Source organism: Protopterus annectens, chromosome 6.part0, assembly GCF_019279795.1.
Source record: "Protopterus annectens isolate FY-2018-M chromosome 6.part0, PAN1.0, whole genome shotgun sequence".
Taxonomy (NCBI): domain Eukaryota; kingdom Metazoa; phylum Chordata; order Ceratodontiformes; family Protopteridae; genus Protopterus; species Protopterus annectens.
The window spans coordinates 944,414,203-944,434,202 of NC_056737.1; the positions used below are offsets into that span (position 1 = coordinate 944,414,203).

At 38.3% G+C, this 20,000-nt stretch overlaps 1 protein-coding gene across 2 annotated transcripts in view; it reads right to left on the reverse strand.

Moving 5' to 3' along the window:
- Positions 1–20,000, reverse strand: part of LOC122804624 (alpha-1-antitrypsin homolog) — a 150,599-nt gene that overhangs the window by 122,610 nt on the left and 7,989 nt on the right. Inside the window, exon 1 of one of the 2 annotated variants that reach the window (XM_044074596.1) lies at positions 18,388–18,480. The exons of the other annotated variant lie outside the window; for it this stretch is intronic. The gene's annotated coding sequence lies outside the window, so the exon portion shown is untranslated. Of the gene's footprint in view, positions 1–18,387; positions 18,481–20,000 lie in introns of those variants that run through there. 2 annotated transcript variants of the gene reach the window in all.

The window sequence follows — 20,000 nt, forward strand, 5'->3', positions numbered from 1 at the left end:
AAACAAGTGCTACCATGGGTCCTGCAAGGGAGAAGATCGCTACCTGAAATGTCGATGTTATGAACAGTCGATGATTGTGTCAAGATGTGAGTGTCGATGTTCTGAACTGTCGGTGAACTCATAGGAACCATATATATATATATATATATATATATATATATATATATATATATATATATGTGTGTATATATATATATATATATATATATATATATATATATATAGATAGATAGATATACACACATACAATTCATATACACAGGGTAAGGCATATTCCCCAACCTCAGGAATTGTGCAGTCTCACACACCTATCAATCATCTGCTTAATCGATCATATTTTGCAGGGAATCCAATCTCATAGCTGCTTGCCCAAAGTCAAATTTTAGTGCAGGCAGCACACCCTTTCCATATCTGCACCTCTGAACACATATTCAAGTATAAGCATGAGCAGTGGCTTAGGTGTGCTATAAAGCTCTCAAGTTCCTTGCTTTGAAATAATGATTTTCATGTGCTTGGGACTCTAATGCCTGTACCTACCAATGTATTCGCACTGAGACAGAAACTTGTGAAACCAGTTGAACCTACTTAAAACCACAAAAATTAAATGCAAAATTAACTTCTGCATTTTCATCCTTTCACTGGTACTTTATCAGAATGGATAATGGTACTTCCAATTAAACTTTTACATACACTCCCAAAGCTATCTCATATCCTTTCAGTTAACACCAATAATGTCTATTGATCTATTGTACTATACATATATATATATATATATATATATATATATATATATATATATATATATATATATATAGTAAATTGCTAACAAAATGCAAGACCTGCTACAATCTATCAATAATTCTTACAATCGATCATTTCATTAAAACATGGAAGAAGGGTGTTTAGTTAAAAGACTGAACCAAACCACTCCCATAATTGTCAGTGAATAAAAATGAAAATTCAAGAAAAATTAAAAGTCCAGTATATAAAATTAAATTGACAGTATTAATTAAAAATAGATATTAATACTTGTATAAACTAAGTGAATTAAAATAAAAATCTAAACTACCTAAAATAATCTTTTGTGAATAAATCTAAAATAGTCCCATGCTAAAACAACCCCAATGATTATTAAATAGCATAGTGGGGTATTTATAATAAATTTAATCAATATGCATAAAGTCTCTGTTGATGAGTAATAAAAAATGTAAATTATTAACAGTAAACCTAATGTGTAAATTTTATAATCTAGTTGCTGTACGTTTTTATACAGGGACAATCAATACAGTACCATTTCATCCTGGAGTCTTACTGGTGTCTAAAATAAACTGCCAGCAGAGTTCCCTGTATTCTGTCTTTGTCTCCCTGACCCCCACCCCCTAGGTTCTTTACTTACTGCATCTATAACAAAAACTATAAAGTCCTCATTTCCACATAGTCTTTATGTGAAGTCCCTATTAGTTCATTGAAAATTCAGTTCAACAAACAGCATTTTCGGTACACCATCGAACATGCCCTTCATCGAACTGTTCATACTGAGATTGCTGTACAGGGAAGATCAGAAAATTTGCCCTTTCCTCACTGTAGTCTGATCTCATAGTAGGTATATATAATTAGCAGGAGTGTGGGGGGCACAGACCCCCACAAGAGCGGAATTTTATGAACGACATTTCCGATTAAATTCCATTCATTGAAGTGAGTTCATTTAATATAGACCCTTTATGTCTATATAGGGCATTAGTATCATATTTCCTTTTAATGTCAGAAAAAAAATAATTTGTTATACGCTGAAACCATTTGATATAAGTTGAAAATGTTGATATGTATGTGTGTACACACACAAACACACACACACACACACACACACACACACACACACACACACACACACACACACACACACACACACACACACACACACACACACAAACACACACTCATACAGACACACGTAGACCTATCAGCGAGCTTTGGCATAACAATGAAGGTCTTCCCCTCATAGACACAATGTACAGTGTTTGATTCTGACCTTGGGTTATTGTCTAGCCTTAAAATGGCCCTTTTAGACAGTTAGTCTAGTATTCAGCTATGAATATCTATCTATATATGTATATATATATATATATATATATATGGGAAAAAGCAGTGGAAGCTAGGTTAAGAAGGGACGTGATGATTAGTGATCAGCAGTATGGTTTCATGCCGACAAAGAGCACTACAGATGCGATGTTTGCTCTGAGAGTGTTGATGAAGAAGTACAGAGAAGGTAAGAAGGAGTTGCATTGTGGTTTCGCAGACTTGGAGAAAGCATATGACAGGGTGCCTAGAGAGGAGTTGTGGTATTGTATGAGGAAGTCAGGAGTGTCAGAGAAGTATGTAAGAGTGGTACAGGATATGTACGAGGGTAGTGTGACGTGGTGAGGTCTGCGGTGGGAGTGACGGATGCGTTTAAGGTGGAGGTGGGGTTACATCAAGGATCAGCTCTGAGCCCTTTCTTATTTGCAATGGTGATTGACAGATTGACAGACGAGAACAGACAGGAGTCCCTGTGGACTATGATGCTTGCAGATGACATTGTGATCTGTAGTGAGAGTAGGGAACAGGTGGAGGAGACCCTATAGGGATGGAGATATGCTCTAGAGAGAAGAGGAATGAAGGTCAGCAGGACTAAGACAGAATATATGTGTGTGAATGAAAGGGAGGATAGAGGAATGGTGAGGATGCAAGGAGTAGAGGTGGCGAAGGTCGATGAGTTTAAATACTTGGGATCAATAGTTCAGAGTAACACTGAGTGTGGAAGAAAGGTGAAGAAGAGAGTACAGGCAGGATGGAGTGGATGGAGAAGAGTGTTAGGAGTGATTTGTGACAGATGAGTACCAGTAAGAGTGAAAGGGAAGGTCTACAAGAGGGTAGTGAGACCAGCTATGTTATATGGGTTGGAGACAGTGGCATTGACAAAAAGGCAGGAGTTTGAGCTGGATGTGGCAGAGTTAAAGATGTTACGATTTGCACTGGGTGTGACGAGGGTGGACAGGATTAGTAATACGTATATTAGTGGGTCAGCCCAAGTTGGAAGGTTTGGAGACAAAGCCAGAGAGGCAAGATTACATTGGTTTGGACATGTCCTGAGGAGGAATGCTGAGTATACCAGGTAAAAGGAAAAAAGAAAGGCCTAAGATAAGGTTTATGGATGTGGTGAGAAAGGACATGCAGGTGGTTGGTGTGACAGAGCAAGATGCAGAGGACAGGAAGTAATGGAAACAGATGATCCACTGTGGCAACGGGAACAGCCGAATGAAGATGATGATGATATATATATATATATATATATATATATATATATATATATATATATATATATATATATATATATATATATATATATATATATATATATATATATATATATATATATAATCACATATATATATATATATATATATATATATATATATATATATATATATATATATAATTTCCTTTTACATTACCAGAATTGCATTTTATCGAATTTTAAACCTATAAGAAGAGTAAAAAGCATTATTGCGAAAATATACTTCGCCAAAATTTATTAAACCAAAATGGATAATGTGAACCTGTTAGTCCGAGAATATAAGTATATAGTGTTTATGTACCGTCTGGTATACCATACCACATTACAACATGGCGGATATGACGCCATTGTTGGAAATATTTACAAAACTTGCTAGTCTTGAAAAGGGAATGATATCATGGTCTTGGAGGAATACATTTATCATATGGAAAATCATGTTCCACAATGCTCAGAGCTTCTAAATAGAGTACAATGAGGATTAGGATATGTACCATTTTCCTCACTCTGGTGCAATCTCGGAGTTGGTATACATAATTTGCAGGGGGTGCAGGGGGCTTACCCCTTTGCTAAAATGATAGAGAGTGTGCATTTCTGTGTTTTTTTCAAATAGCTGTTGTTTTGGTGCTTTGAAGTTCGAGAAACTAAATGTTTGGTGTTATGCTGTTTCTGTGTAGTTGTCTCATTTTTAAATTCGGTCAAGTGTATTTTTGGTAATGTAACATGCACACACACACATATATATATATATATATATATATATATATATATATATATATATATATATATATATATATATATATATATATATATATATATATATATATACATATTTATATGTACTGACATTACCCTTGGTTTGTGGCCAGGATCTTGGCTGAAAAAGATCTGTAAATACTTCCGTGGTTCTAAAATGAATAAATTAAAAATTTAATTTTTACAAACTTTCCAGTCTCACAACTGTCTAAACTTGTGCAATGTTGTAATAAAATAGCCAAAGCAGCATGGTGCAGCGGTTAACATTGTTGCCTCACAGCAAGAGTTTCTCTTGTTTGATTCTCGGCTGGGGTGGCTTCTGTGTGGAGTTTGCATGTTCTCCTTGCATTCTTGTGGGTTTTCTCCAGGTACTCTGGTTTCTTCCCACATTCTAAAGACATGCGCCTGGAGCATTTCTCCGTAGGCCTCCGCTGAAAACTAGCTCTGTGGAACCTAGTCAGACTTTCCTGGTCAACAAAATGTTAAATAAAATAATAACAGAACACTCCACTGCCTAGTCCTAAAGTAATTAAACAAGTTAGAACTACCACATCACCTAGCTCTTTCTCAGCTAACTATAATTCACAGAATTCTCTATATGATAGAAAATTTTCCAGCCCTTGAAAACTTAATGTAATACTACTCCCCAAATAGATTTTTATGCTCTACAGAAAAATCACTATAACCAAATCACCTAATATCACATGTGACTCTCTGCATTCAAATACTGTAGCTTAACTGTGGAACCACATTCCACTGCCCCTGAAATCTACTCAGAATGCAACCTCATTTAACAAACAACTAAAACTTCACCTATCAGATCAATGAATCTGCTCCTGCATATTTCTAGGATAAATGCTACTGTTACCTTCAGCTTGCAATTTTGTCAAACAATTTCTCTTAATTCAAAATCTTAAGTTCATCAGTCAGTCTTCACAAATGCCTGAATAGTTTTACTAGCATCTCTCAGCTATATATATTGTTTTTTTTACAATGCTCACAACACCTCTATACTTCTGATATAATCCTTTAGAGCCATATATGTGTAATTGTCTATGAACCTGCTTTATACCCCACCACTTAACTACAATATTATTATTTTTGGGTCTATATTAGATCATCGAAATGGCAGAATTTCTAATGATCTAATATCGAACCCAATATCGCGAACGCTGAAAACAGCAAAGCTGCACAAAACCAAATTCTTTCCTAGGGAAAGAATTTGGTTGGCCGTTGTTATGGCTTCGCTGTTTTCAGCGATGCAGTGGAAAGTTACGGGTTGGGTTAAGGTAAGTGTGTGATTGTGCGGAGGTTCGGGTTAGGGCGTGGGTTGGGTAAGTTAGGGTTAGGGCGCGGGTCAGGTAAGTATGCGATTGTAACAGAATTTGGGGTTAGGGGCAGGCTAAATGAGTTAGGGTTAGGGTGCGGGTGAGGTGAGTGAGCAATAGTGAGAATTTGGGGTTAGGGGCAGGTTACATGAGATAGGGTTAGGGTGCGGGTGAGGTGAGTGTGCGATAGTGACGGACCTTAGGGTTAGGGTCTGAGTTAAGGTAAGTGGATAGATAGTAGTGTATGTGCAGTGTAGTGTAGGGTTAGATGTAACTTTTAAATGTATGTGTGTGGATTGCTGATTTTTAGTGTGCTTGTTGTGTGTGTGTGTGTTACTCGGAACAGCAAATTTTTTCCCAGGGAAAAAAATTGCTGTTTTGAGGTTACGATATTGTTAGGGTTCGGGTTTTGCAGTTCGATGTTACGGCATTATGTGCCATTTCGATGATCTGACATAGACCCATTATTTTCTACCCTACCTTGTTCCTTCCCTCACCTCCATTTATTTGAATTTCTAAGCAATAATTTCATGATCTACTGTTTAACTCTGACATACCCACTAATACACTTTTTCAAATGCTCAATTTAAAACATCTACGAATGGATAATAATCTTTTATACTCTAATAGTTTCCTCTATTATCATATCAATGTAATCTAATTAGCAAATGTATGTGTACTTTTTAATATATATTATTTAATGTCTGTTCATGTGCATTCCTGAATGTCTTTTTAAACATGTTTATAATACGTTGGAGATTTTCTTCTCAGGTCACTGCTGAATAAGGGTTTTTGACCAAATCCAGTCAACAAACCCAGTAAAAAGAGCAAATTAAAAGCAGAATAAAAATAAATAAAATATTTAATCTGACACAGATGTACTATTCAACAGAAATATATGCACTGGTAATGTGTAGTGCACTGTTTCTCAAATGGAGAGGCCAGCCTTGCTGAGGAGGTACTTCTGAAATGACCTGAGTACTAAAAGATATCACAAACACAAATTTGTCTTTTTAGGTATTGTTCTTAGGAGGTACCAGGTTAAACAATAGAAAAAATATTTATTTGACTGCAAATTATTTTTGAGAGTCTTAACCACTGACTCAAATCTCAGATATTTAATGCACATTTTAAAGCTGACCTTATAATGTGCAGTTTACCATGTGCTTTTTTCTTCTTTTATGGTGATGCTTAAAGCTACTTTTGCTGTACATAACAGTTACAAATAGGAGACCTTTATTCTCAATTCTGCATTCTGAAGCCATGCCTATCTCTTATCTCACCAGCTGAGTGCCTCATGGCTGCATTCTGAAGCCACGCCTATCATCTTATCTCACTAGCTGAGTGCCTCATGGCTGCATTCTGAAGCCACGCCTATCATCTTATCTCACCAGCTGAGTGCCTCATGGCTGCATTCTGAAGCCACGCCTATCATCTTATCTCACTAGCTGAGTGCCTCATGGCTGCAGTCTAAAGCCACTCCTTTTTATCATCTTTTTCTTGCATGTCAGAATTGACTCAGGTATTTGGCTCACGAAATATACACATGACTGCAAAGATGGGAGCACCATCCTTAACCCTGATGCCATTACATCCTTTGGAAAATTGCATAATATTACATACAATGGTGTAGTAGAAATTAACCTGTCTCTAATCCCAAACTGCAGCATTTGCCTCCTCCAATATCAGGTTTATACACTATTGATGGCAAAAGCTAAATTCTGAAAAAATAATGAAATATTTTGGAGTTCTTGAAGATGATGCTTTTCATTTGATACCCATGTATATACCACAAAATATACAGAATTGTACACCTAAGTCTCCATGAGGTTAACAGCCACAACAGAGATGTAATAGCTCCACTTTACACAGCTCTTATCAGACCAATTATAAAGTATTTTATCCTGTAAGGCAACCTTTTCATGCACAATCTGATGCAGCTGGAGAAGGTGCAAAGCTTCCTGACAAAGCAAATCAAAAGTTTTCAAGGCTCATCTCACAACAAAAGACTACAGCAACTGTTTCCATTAGCATTTTATGGCCTTCTTAGTGGAAGATTGTGTTTAACATACAGAAAAATAAAGACCTGTTAGTGTTTGAAACCCTTTGTTTAGAATACTCTCCTGGAGATCTCCAGAGGACACTTTGACTCAGTAAATAATTAATATCAACCATACATACCTCTCAGCCTGGAAACATCAACAATCTGGACAAAGGCCCATGAAAAATAGGTACAAATCTGCACACCGATTAACATAACATTTGCATACATAATTATGGAACCCCGTCCACTCCAATGGAATTGTGGGATACCAACTTTCAAATTCAACTGAAGAACCTCCAACCAAAATATGGCCCCAGAGACCACTGCAGCCATGCTATTGCCCCATTACTTGGCTATTTTGCCCCATTTACCATGAACATTGTAATGTGCATACTGCTTTACTTCTACAGTGATTTTCTGGATTTCATTTAAAACTTTTATTTTACATTGTATAGCACAAACACTAATAGACATCAGCATTAGCAAACAAATCAATGCAGTCTTACAATGAAAATAGACTTAGCATTAAAATGTCTCTGCCTTTGAAACTCACATTCATTGAAACAGCAAACAAAATTCATCTATCCACTGGTGGATAAAGATTACCTTTGGCTGTTTTCAAATCATGGGCCCCTTGCACATGAAACATACATGTGTTCTTTGATGCACCTTCCTGACTGTAATAAATTATATTCCATATATAATATAGCACACCTGTTAGATCATTAATGTTTTGAACATTGTTACAGTAAACAATGAAACAAAATCCATGAACCATAATGACAAAACTGTCCAGTTCAGAACATTTCCATCATAAAAGTCTACTCAAACTTCTACAATTCACCAGTATCAGTAAATATGCAAAATTTCTGCAGATGTAAACGTCATCTAAATAATTCCTCATTAAAGAGATCTGTACCTAATGAAGAGGTTGCTGCTTGCAAACAACTTTATATTTCATTTTTTCATCTACAAGTAGAGTGCCTGCTGCCCTTGAAGAATAAATTGCCTATGTTAGATTAACAAATGATAAACTAGTAATATTTCAATAGGGAATGGATGGCAAACTGATAACAGGTTCATAGTTACTAGGTATCTCTGCCAAAGGAGGACATTCTCAGGACTGGAGCATCCACCTCCTTTAAAAGTACAACACAGTAGAGTATCAGCAATCCATCTACATACTGTGGGAGTAGAACCCACAGCCTTCGGCAGCAACAGCAAGTATACTACATGTTGTGCTACTAACAATGCAAGCAGACTTTGCTTAAGCAGCACTAAACTTCTCTTTCCCTGAAGAATTGTACAGCACAAGAAATCAGGAACAAGTCAAAATATATAGTTGGGGGGCAAAGGCCCAAATCCGGGGACACATTTTAGACATTGTTTGTATAATCTTAGAACATTTCTAGAATAAAATATTGTGTTACCATGTGTTTCCTGCAAGATAGGAAGACTGAAAATTAAATGGCTCTCATTATTTAGTGAATTCAGATCCGTTTGCCAGAAAACCACATATTTTATTTTTATTTAACATTTGTTTACTGGGAAAATCAGACTTGGAACAGACCCAATTTTCAGCAGAGGCTCCAGACGCATGTCTTTGTATCGTGGGAGGAAATCATAGCACCCAGAGGAAACCCACACAAACACACAGAGGGCATACAGACTCCACACAGAAGGCACTTCAGCCGAGAATCAAACCAAAAAACCTCTTGCTGTGAGGCAACAACACTACCGCTGTACCGCTACACCATCTGAATTTTAAGAGGAACAGAACAAAAATATGAGCCAAATATTCCCAACATTCTGTGAAAATTTATACACTTGAGAGCTACAACTCCTTCAGTCAGAAGTGGTGGTATGGGTAGAGAACTCAGGCTCCTGCTCCTTGTACCTAAGGTACTGGGTTTGAGCCTGAGTAACCCTAACCACCAGGTATACCTAACTGGGGCATTAGACACACACACACACACACACACACACACACACACACACAGTGACAAAAGAAAGGACTGTTCAGGAGCATAATTGAAATCAAAAGAAAGGGCAGTTCATGTACTTAAGCGCTGGCAGGAATGTAATTCATATCAGTTCAAAAGAAAGGGCAGTTCACACACAAATGCAGCTCCTAAGCTAACGTGTTGTCCTCCTTACCTGGAGCAGTTGGTGAAATGCACATATGCTACTTTTACAGCTGCCCAGAAATAAAGTACAGTGAATCCCTTGAGCCCTCAGCCAATTCTGATAGAGGCTGCTCACGAAGCTGATGTCATCATGCTGCATGTGATGACGTCAGCTCAAAAAGCAAAAAAAAAAAAAAAATCACAAAGCCATTGTGCACGCATCACACACATGATGACGTCAGCCCAAAAAGCCTGACAAAAATTTTTAAAAAATCCAGGAAATTCAGAAATTAAGGAGTGCTACTCAGGGATTGTGGCACCCCATTATTTGGATCTCAAAACCAGTAAAAACTGAGAAATTTGGTACGGTTGAGAGGTATGCAACCAAACTGTAAAATGTGATGACTTCCTGTCTCAGACTTCCATGAGTATGGAGAAAACTTCATTTTTTCACTTAAACTCAAACTGTCAATGGATACCTTCAAAAAGAAATTGGGTGACTGCACTGCTGCCTCCAGGTTCTAACATGGATTCTTGGCATCAAGCTTCTTAGTGGCCAATCAGCCTTGAGCTTGTTCACCAAGCCTGTGCACCAGTGTACCAATCTAGATGAGGCTCAAACTATTATCACTGGGTTGAGAAATACTCGAAGAAACAAACATGTAGAAAAAGTGCTACACCTAACTGAATACATTTGCAAGTGATGGTTGAGATGGATCCCAATGTGCCATGTAGGAAAAAGCATGTGCAAGTGAGGATTCCAGTGGACTGAATACACACTCAAGTGACTTGTAACAGTTCTAAAGTATGTTATGGAAACTGCACAAAGAAGTCTGTTTTGCAATATATGCATTGCCAAGCCATACATGATTTGATTTTGGGCACAGTGGCTTAAAAGTAAGCTTATTCACTCACTTAGTATATTGAAGGTTGTCCTGATACCTGCATAATGCTGATTAAAGCTCAAATGCTTCACTTGCATGGTGCACCAAAAGCAGCCTTACTCCATCCAGAATACTGCTCAGCAGCACAAAGGCAATGGAATTCTCTCCATTCAGTTCCAGAATGTTCTGATAGCTGCCTCACTACATCTATAATATTAACTAGCAGCACAGTGAAGCACAAATGTGTTCCATTCACTTACATGGGACACTGGAGGCACATGCAAACCATCTACATACTATCTAGGAGAAGAGTGGAGCCTCTGCATGCATTATTAGTGTATATAGTATGCAGAGTGGAGCCTCCACATGCATTATTAGTGTATATATTATACTGAGCATAACCACAGCTAGTTCAAAAGGTATGGCACACTACAGGGTGATATTATGCACCACTGACTCAGATAAAGACTGCTTCAGCACATAGTACATAAACAAGGCACGAATCATTGACATTGTGTGCCATCATGATAATACAGCACAAGAGTGAGACTGCAGAATCCATAATGATGCTCTCGGCAAAGTAGTCACTTCTGTGGCACCACAGGCAGATTCCGCAGTTCAGAAAAATACACAATGCAGTGCATATCATACATATGAGAGCAAACTTTGAACTCTTTATTATGTTATTATTGCTTAGTACTTTGTAGTTGTAACCCTTACAGCATATGAAAGACCTCTAACTGTGACCAACTGTTGTTTTTCAAGTGTGTGATGTATAGAAAGACACATACATTTACATGTATTGAAGCTATAATTCAATTTTGCCTTGATGCAGGTTAATACATCATTAAGAAATTTCAGCTCAAATTATTCCAATTCTAATAAGTATTTTAATTATTTTTATTTCTTTTTATTGCATTTGTTTTGTATTGGTATTAAAAGTAAAACTATATTTTCATAATAATAATAATAATAATAATAATAATAATAATAATAATAATAATAATCACATGAAAAGCTATTATTTACTAAACAGCTCAGGCCAGGATTCAAAGATCATATCACTGTCAGTGCTGTGTGGCCATTGTCACAGTGCCCTGAAGTGGGATGGCAATATAGAGTAATGCAGAGATATGATAAAAAACACACACAATCTGCTGGTCGGTAGAATAAAGGTATATCCTCCACAAAACCACACTTCAAAAAGTATTGTAAAACTGGATAGTAGTTTTAATATATAGATGAACACCAACAGCACAAAGTACAGCAACCATAGATTGAGCGCGCTTTTGTCTCTACGTAGGAGACTTCATCAGAATCAATGAAAACTATTAATTGATGCATTTATATACTTTTTGTTGAACATTAAAACCCTTGGCAACTACATTTCTCCAGTTTACCTTTCAACATACTAAAGATGAAGTTAATTATTTGGATGTTAAGATAAGTAAGGACATAAATAATAGTAGCTATAAGTCTAGGATTTACAGGAAAAGTTGTTTTTCAAATTCATACGTCCATTTTCAGAGTGACCATCCACTATTTTTGAAGAAGAATGTAGTGAAGGGTCAAATGATCAGAGTTTCAAGAATGACCAGTAATTTTGAGGAATTTATGGAAGAGATGGAAGTAGTCCAAGAACTATTCAAAGAGAGAGGATATCCCAGTAAATTAATTAAGTAGTAAAGAAACGTGAATTTAAATACTGTCCACTTTTAACATTTAAAGGTGGAATGAGCACCTTAACCATTGGGAGTGAGACAGTAGTTGGTACGGACCTATTGGTGGACAAAGGGGATATGGGGACTGGTCTGGAACTGCCCCGTTGGACTTTTACCTACTACACTGATATAGGATGGTTGCAGAAGGGCATCAATGAGGTTTGGAATATATTTTTTATTTTATTTATTTTATTTTACATTTATTTTATTTTACATTTGTTGACCGGGCTAGTCTAGCTGGATATATTTCCATTTTCAGTAGAGGCCCGGGGAGAAAATCTCCACATAAAACATAAGCAATGAGACATAAACAATGAGACATATTGTTAATAAACACATTGAATAAAATAAGAAAAGAAGTAGTAATAAAAAATAGTAATAATAATAAAACCTGGTGATAAAGTTAACAAAATTAAGGCACACCATCAAAAAGTAGTGATTAGAGTTAGGTCAGTTTCAAAGTTTCTAACATAATTCAAACAGGCTATGCCATAAGGCTCCTACTATAATAAGAAAAAAAGTACAAGTGGATAGGAAAGAAGGAGAAAAGAGTACGATAAAGAGAGGGGGAAGAGACAGTAGTCAAGAAATGAGAGTAGAAAATGAAAAAAAAGACCAACAAGAGGATATTGGAGAGGTAAGAGAAATGGGTCAGAGCATAGAAGGAATACAAGTGCAAAGAAAGGTAATTATTAGGTCTTCAGCACAAGATAGGGCAAAAAGGTCAGGAGAGGGGGGGGGGGGAGTCAGTCAGGTGTATTACATGAGCAAAGCCAGTGGTTTTGGAAGTACAGTTTGATTTGTTGTTTGAAGAGAGGTAGGGATGTGATTAGAGTTATATCCCTAGGTAGCAAATTCCATACTCGGCCTACAGTATTTGTGAATAAAGAGTCACCAGCTAAGTTGTGAGCTTTTATGGGTTTGGTCAAGAGTTTAGAAGAGGAGCGAAGGGAGGTAAGATTGTTATAAGGGAGTAAGAGCTGTGATAGAATAGGGGTGTTATCAGGTTGGTACAGAATTTTATGGGCAATAGTAAGTTGTGAGATTATAAGATGATTTTTTAGTTCTAGCCAGCCTAGAAGTTTTAAATTAAGGCAGTGATGGGTTTTGAAAGGGTTACCAGTGGCGAAGTGGGCAATGTTATTATAGCAAGTTGCAAGTTTGTTTAGGTTAGTTTTCTTGAGGTTAGTGAAGATAGGAGAGGCATAAAAGAGAGTGGATATGAGATGGGAGTGGGCAATAGTAGCTCTAGCAGATGGGGTGAGAAATGGTTTAATACGGTATAGGGATCCAATCTTTCTGTTTACTGATTTGATGGTGTTGTTGATGTGTTGATCAAAAGAGAGATTATTATCAATGGTTATGCCAAGCAGTTTAGTTGTCGAGTCAGGAGAGATGACCGTGTTGTTGTTTGACAGGATGGTGAAATGTAATGGGGAGGTACGAGTGGTGGGGGTGAAGAGGAGGAGTTTAGTTTTTTTAGCATTAAGGAGGAGGTATCATCTAGTAAACCAAGTTTCTACTGTGTTGAAGATATTTTGGGTTAGTGAGATTAGGTTAGAAGAGGAGGATGCTGAACAAATAATAGTGGAGTCGTCAGCGTATTGAACGCAGGTGGCTTGAGGAATTACAGAGTGGAGATCATTAATAAAGAGGGAGAAGAGAAGTGGGCCAAGAATAGAGCCCTGAGGGACTCCAATAGAAATGGGCAGTAAGGAGGAGATGTGGTTGTCCCAAAGAACGGCTTGTTGTCTGTTGCTGAGATATGAACTAAACCATTTTATAGTAAGTTTATCAAATGAGAGGGATTCAAGAATAGTAATTAAAGCAGAGTGGTTAACCATGTCAAAAGCTTTTGAGAGGTCAATGAATAGAGCAGAAGAGAAAAGGTTATTATTGAGATTGTTGTTGATAGTATCAACAAAGGAAAGGAGGGCAGTGGTGGTGCTATGGTGGGGTCTAAAGCCATGTCGACAGTTAGCTATAATATTGTGTAGGGAGAGATACTGCACAAGTTGCTGATGAATACATTTCTCCATAATCTTTGCTAAAGGTGAGAGAAGTGCAATTGGTCTAAAGTTAGAGAAGTTAATAGAGTTACCGCCTTTGTGTAGAGGGATAATATGAGAGACTTTCCAGATGTCAGGGATGGTTCCCTCTTGGATGGTCCTATTTATAAGTATAGCTATTGGGTATGCAATTTCTTTGGCTACCTTTTTCAGAAAAAGGGAAGGGAGCTTGTCGGCAGAGGGGGTGCAGGGTTTCAGTTTGGAGATAAGTCCAAAGATGAAAGAGGTAGAGATAGGTTGTAGAGAAAAGTTGTAAGAAAAGTCTGCTAGATTATTTGGAGGGTAGAAGTTATTAGTGTTCAGTTGACTAGCAAGAGATTGAATGGTTTCAGTAAAGAAAGAGTTAAAAGCATTTGCAGTTTGGTGAGGGGTGTCTGGGTCAGCGTTTAGTGGGGAGGGAGTTTTGGCAGTTCCTGGTGATAGGAGTCTATTGATTGAGGACCAGAATTGTTTTGGATTGTTAAAATGGGTTTCTTGTAGTTCACAGTAAAACTTTTTTTGTCATTTATTATAGCTTTTTTGGTAAGGTTTCTAAGTTGACAAAAATGAAAGAAATCAGAGTTAATTCTATGGCTTCTCCATTTGGCCCCAACCTTGTTTTTAGAGAGGATTAGTTTCTTAGTTTCATTTGAGAGCCATGGGGCTGAATTTGACCTAATTCTAATGGTTCGCTCAGGAGCATGTTTATTCAAAATAGAAAGAAAAGTGGAATTAAAGAATAACACTGCTTCATTCAGTGGAAGTATTTTTAAGGGGTTCCAGTTACAAGCTCTGAGTTCGTTTTGAAATAGGTCAGTTTTAAAGTGTTTGGTAGAACGAATATTTCTTATATTAGGGAGGTGTAGATAGTCAGTTTTCTCTCTTGTAATATAGGTTAAGCAATGATCACTGAGATCATCAGGCATAGTTCCTACTTTATATGTGATGTTAAGTTTGTTTATGAGTATCTAGTCTAAAATAGTCTGTTTTTTACTTTGTTTATTAAGCCTTGTAGTAGAGGTAATGGTTTGGGCGAAACCGTTTAGGTTAATGTGAGAGGTGGGATTGTCAGTGTTAATAGTATTCCAGTCTATATTAAAGTCACCAAGAATTATAGTTTCTTGGGGGTAGTTACTGGAAACCCAACTAAGAAAGTCTTCTAAGATAGGTATATTGTTGCCGGGTGGTATGTACATACAGATGATGTAAAGGGCTTTCTTTGCATTTAGTTGGAGTTTAGTGATGATGGCTTCCACTTTACTGTCTTGGGTTGGACAGGCTGAAAGGGTAGAGATGTTGAGATGATTCTTAAACAGAATTGCTACACCACCATCCTTTCATTTAGTACGGTCAAGCCTTAGTATATTATAGCCTTGGGGTATGATTTCAGTGTCTTTGGTGGCTGGTTTAAGCCAGGTTTCAGTGAGACAGAGAATGTCAAAACAGTGAGTGTCTAGGAGGGCATGTAGGTAGGGTACTTTGTTGTTTACGCTACGTATGTTAAGATGCCATAGGAGAAGGGTATTATTGGAGATTGGTCTGGATGTTTGAATAGAAGGGTTCATGGGGCCTGGGTTGGGGTGAACATCACCGCTTGTAGGGTAGGGTCATCAGGTATGGGTGTAAGGTTGCTGTTTAGAAGGGTTAGAGGTTTCACTTTTTTATCTGAGGGTAGGATGTAGGTAAGGTGAGAGTGCCTATGGAATTTAGGTAAGTAGTAGCTAGAGGTGGACTTGACATTTAGGAAAGAATTGAGAGGAGTGTGAAAGGAAGAAGTATGTTTCTGTATGTGGATTGGCTGAATATGGAGTGGGTGTTCTATGTAGGAAAGGAGGTAAGTAGAGAAAAGTGTAGTTAAGAGTAGCACTGAGAGTATAAGCTGTGTGGATAAGTTGAGGGTCATTTCTATGAGTAAGTAAGGTGGAAGTGATTATAAAGTGGAGGTATATGATTAGGGTTAACAAGGTGGTAGTATGTGTATAAGTTGAAAGGGAAAATAGTATAGAAGTAAGACAAGTGATAGGGATATTGAAGTATATACAATATAGAGGGACAGGTTAAGTGAGTGGAATGAAATAGAATAGGAGATAAAAGAGGAAAGAGGAGAGAGGCAGGTCTTAGGATAGGAGGGTTAGCAAGCAAAAGAGGAAAGTAGGAGGAGGCTGTGGGGTATGGAGAGGGGGGGTTCAATTTTGGCGGGAAGCGGGAGGATAGGGTGGTATGGTAATGGGTGGGACTGGAGATGTAGAAGGCTGGGACCCCTGGGGGTGGGTGGGAATTGGGGGTGGGGGAAAAGCGGAGTGAGCCCGCAGGGCGAATGGAGCGGGACACACAGAGTAGACCAAGGAGGAAGGAAAAAGTATCAGAGAAAACTAGGTAAGTCAAGGTAAGAGAGGGCAGCCTAGGAGGAGAGGATAAGAGAGAATATCAAAAGGAGGAAAGGGATAGGGGTAGGAAAGGTGGGCATAAATACTAGTCTAATGAGTAAAGAAGGGGATAGGGTGACATCTAGTGGTCAACAGCGGAGATGCACTAAGCATACAAAGGAGCTTCCAAACGTAGAACTAGAGTAATGGGAGGGAGAGCATAAGCTAAATAGCAGTCCAAGGAGAGTGGGAGGAGGTAATACAGGAGTATGGGGGGGTAGCTGCTGGCTGCTTAGCTAGTGGCAAACAGAGAGCTTAGCAGGGAATAGTGGGTTACAAAATTAAAACAGCATGATGTAGGTAGACATACTTTCTTGTTTTCTTGAGGTAGTGTGTAGCAGAAGAAAGCAATGTCCTGAACGTTTCCAAGGGTAGTAGGCAGAGAGCACCCTAGTAGAGGTAGTAGAGAGATTCAACCCAGGCAATAAACACACGGGTAAATCAGGGGATAGCTAGTACAGGAGGAAAAGTGGAGAAAAAAAGATAATGTTAGAGAGAATAGTAACATACAGGGTTTCTAATACAGTGTCAAATGCAGATAAAGCAGGTTAATCCAGATGGTAAGCAGAGCAATATAACACATAAGGATATACATACAGTCAGACTAGGCCAAGCAGTATCAGTAGGGAAATTGAACATTAGGCAAACTGAATACTATAGGTATATCACATAACAGGCTATTGCAAGCTATATCATATTACACAATCATAGTGGATGCTATAGAAATGCACACAAATTAGAACCAAAAAGTAGGTTGGGTAATGGGAAGGCCTTAGGAGAGTGGGATCCTAGCCCAGTCTGCATGTGTGAGGCCACTACAGAGTATACTAAGAGCAGTTAAGTGGCTAGTAAAATACAATTAAATCAGTGCAATATTAAGTCAGTGTATAAGGAGGATTAACCCCTAGCAGGATAAACCCTTAGAGCAACAGTAATTCAAACAATTAGCAAGTGGTATCAGAGTGGAGATCAGTAGAGATAGTAGCCTTATAGCAGTCGCTAAGTCGCTAAGTCGCTAAGTCGACAAACACAGAGGCAGACAAACAATACTAGGTACCAAAAGTCTAAGCCCTAAAAAGTACAGCTGATGTCTGTGTGATACTAAAGAAATCTAAGCAATCCAAACTAACACACAGTCGCTAAATAATACTAGTATATTCAGATAATGCCTTAAGAAAAATAAAGCATTACAAGCTCCAGAAAATCTAAATCAACAAATGTACAGTAGAAAGCAGTGGTTTCTATTAGAAAACACTCAAAATCAAAGTTAGCACGTTGTCACTACAGTTGGCAGCCAGTAAATATGAATTAAACATGCTACACAGCCTTGTCGGTGACGATATTAAACATATAGAAAATAAAACACAAGCAAACGCAGATGTAACTGCTATACAAACACATTAGGGCAGAATATTATGCACTTGCAGAAAAAGCAATGTAAAAACAGTCGCTAAAGGCAGGATGTATCATATGATGCAAATAACACAGCTAATGATACAGAGACTAGGATACGAGAAAACGCAATTCTGAAGCAGTACATATAGTAAAACGCATTTGCGTTTACAGGAACATCAAGTAGATACAAGCTAAAATCCCAATACAAAAGCAATACATATAGCAAAAACGCATTCGCATTTACAGGAATATCATGTGGACAGAGCCAAAACATAGAAATCAAACATTTCCACTAATAATGTATTAGATAAACAAAGTAAAAACTTACTGCAGAGTTTTAGCACACAGCCAAGCACGCACAGCAGCAGCGAGGTGGGCAGAAATTAAAGATGGCGCCCTAGGAAAAGGGACGGACTTTAACAACTCTCAGAGGAAGTCCGTAGGGAGGGGGGGTGGTGATAGTAGGGAGTCTGGCATAGACTGGAAGGGGTGGGTACAGGTGACTAGAGGAGGGGAATACAGACCCTGACAGAAAAGGGATAGGATAGTATACGTATAGTATAGTTGTATATAGGATAGTATAGTATAGTAGAGAAAGGAAATAGTGTGAGAAGGGGGATAAGAGGAAGAATAAGGTAGATAGGGGAACAGAGAGGATAACTCAGATCAACAGAACATAAAAGTGGTAGGACCAGGTAACATCAATAAGTTTTGAGAAAGGGGTGTAATATGTAGATACCCCTGGACATAGATGAGACTGGGAGAGAAACCAGGAAGACCCCGAACAGATAGGCTAGGCAGGGCACAGAGTAGACCAAGGAGGAAGGAAAAAGTATCAGAGAAAGCTAGGTAAGTCAAGGTAAGAGAGAGTAGCCTTGGAGGAGAGGATAAGAGAGAATATCAAAAGGAGGAAAGGGATAGGGGTAGGAAAGGTAGGCATAAATACTAGTCTAATGAGTAAAGAAGGGGATAGGGTGACATCTAGTGGTCAACAGCGGAGATGCAATAAGCATACAAAGGAGCTTCCAAACGTAGAACTAGAGTAATGGGAGGGAGAGCATAAGCTAAATAGCAGTCCAAGGAGAGTGGGAGGAGGTAATACAGGAGTATGGGGGGGTAGCTGCTGGCTGCTTAGCTAGTGGCAAACAGAGAGCTTAGCAGGGAATAGTGGGTTACAAAATTAAAACAGCATGATGTAGGTAGACATACTTTCTTGTTTTCTTGAGGTAGTGTGTAGCAGAAGAAAGCAATGTCCTGAACGTTTCCAAGGGTAGTAGGCAGAGAGCACCCTAGTAGAGGTAGTAGAGAGATTCAACCCAGGCAATAAACACAGGGTAAATCAGGGGATAGTTTCTTGTTTTCTTGAGGTAGTGTGTAGCAGAAGAAAGCAATGTCCTGAACATTTCCAAGGGTAGTAGGCAGAGAGCACCCTAGTAGAGGTAGTAGAGAGATTCAACCCAGGCAATAAACACAGGGTAAATCAGGGGATAGTTTCTTGTTTTCTTGAGGTAGTGTGTAGCAGAAGAAAGCAATGTCCTGAACGTTTCCAAGGGTAGTAGGCAGAGAGCACCCTAGTAGAGGTAGTAGAGAGATTCAACCCAGGCAATAAACACAGGGTAAATCAGGGGATAGTTTCTTGTTTTCTTGAGGTAGTGTGTAGCAGAAGAAAGCAATGTCCTGAACGTTTCCAAGGGTAGTAGGCAGAGAGCACCCTAGTAGAGGTAGTAGAGAGATTCAACCCAGGCAATAAACACAGGGTAAATCGGGATAGTTTCTTGTTTTCTTGAGGTAGTGTGTAGCAGAAGAAAGCAATGTCCTGAACGTTTCCAAGGGTAGTAGGCAGAGAGCACCCTAGTAGAGGTAGTAGAGAGATTCAACCCAGGCAATAAACACAGGGTAAATCAGGGGATAGTTTCTTGTTTTCTTGAGGTAGTGTGTAGC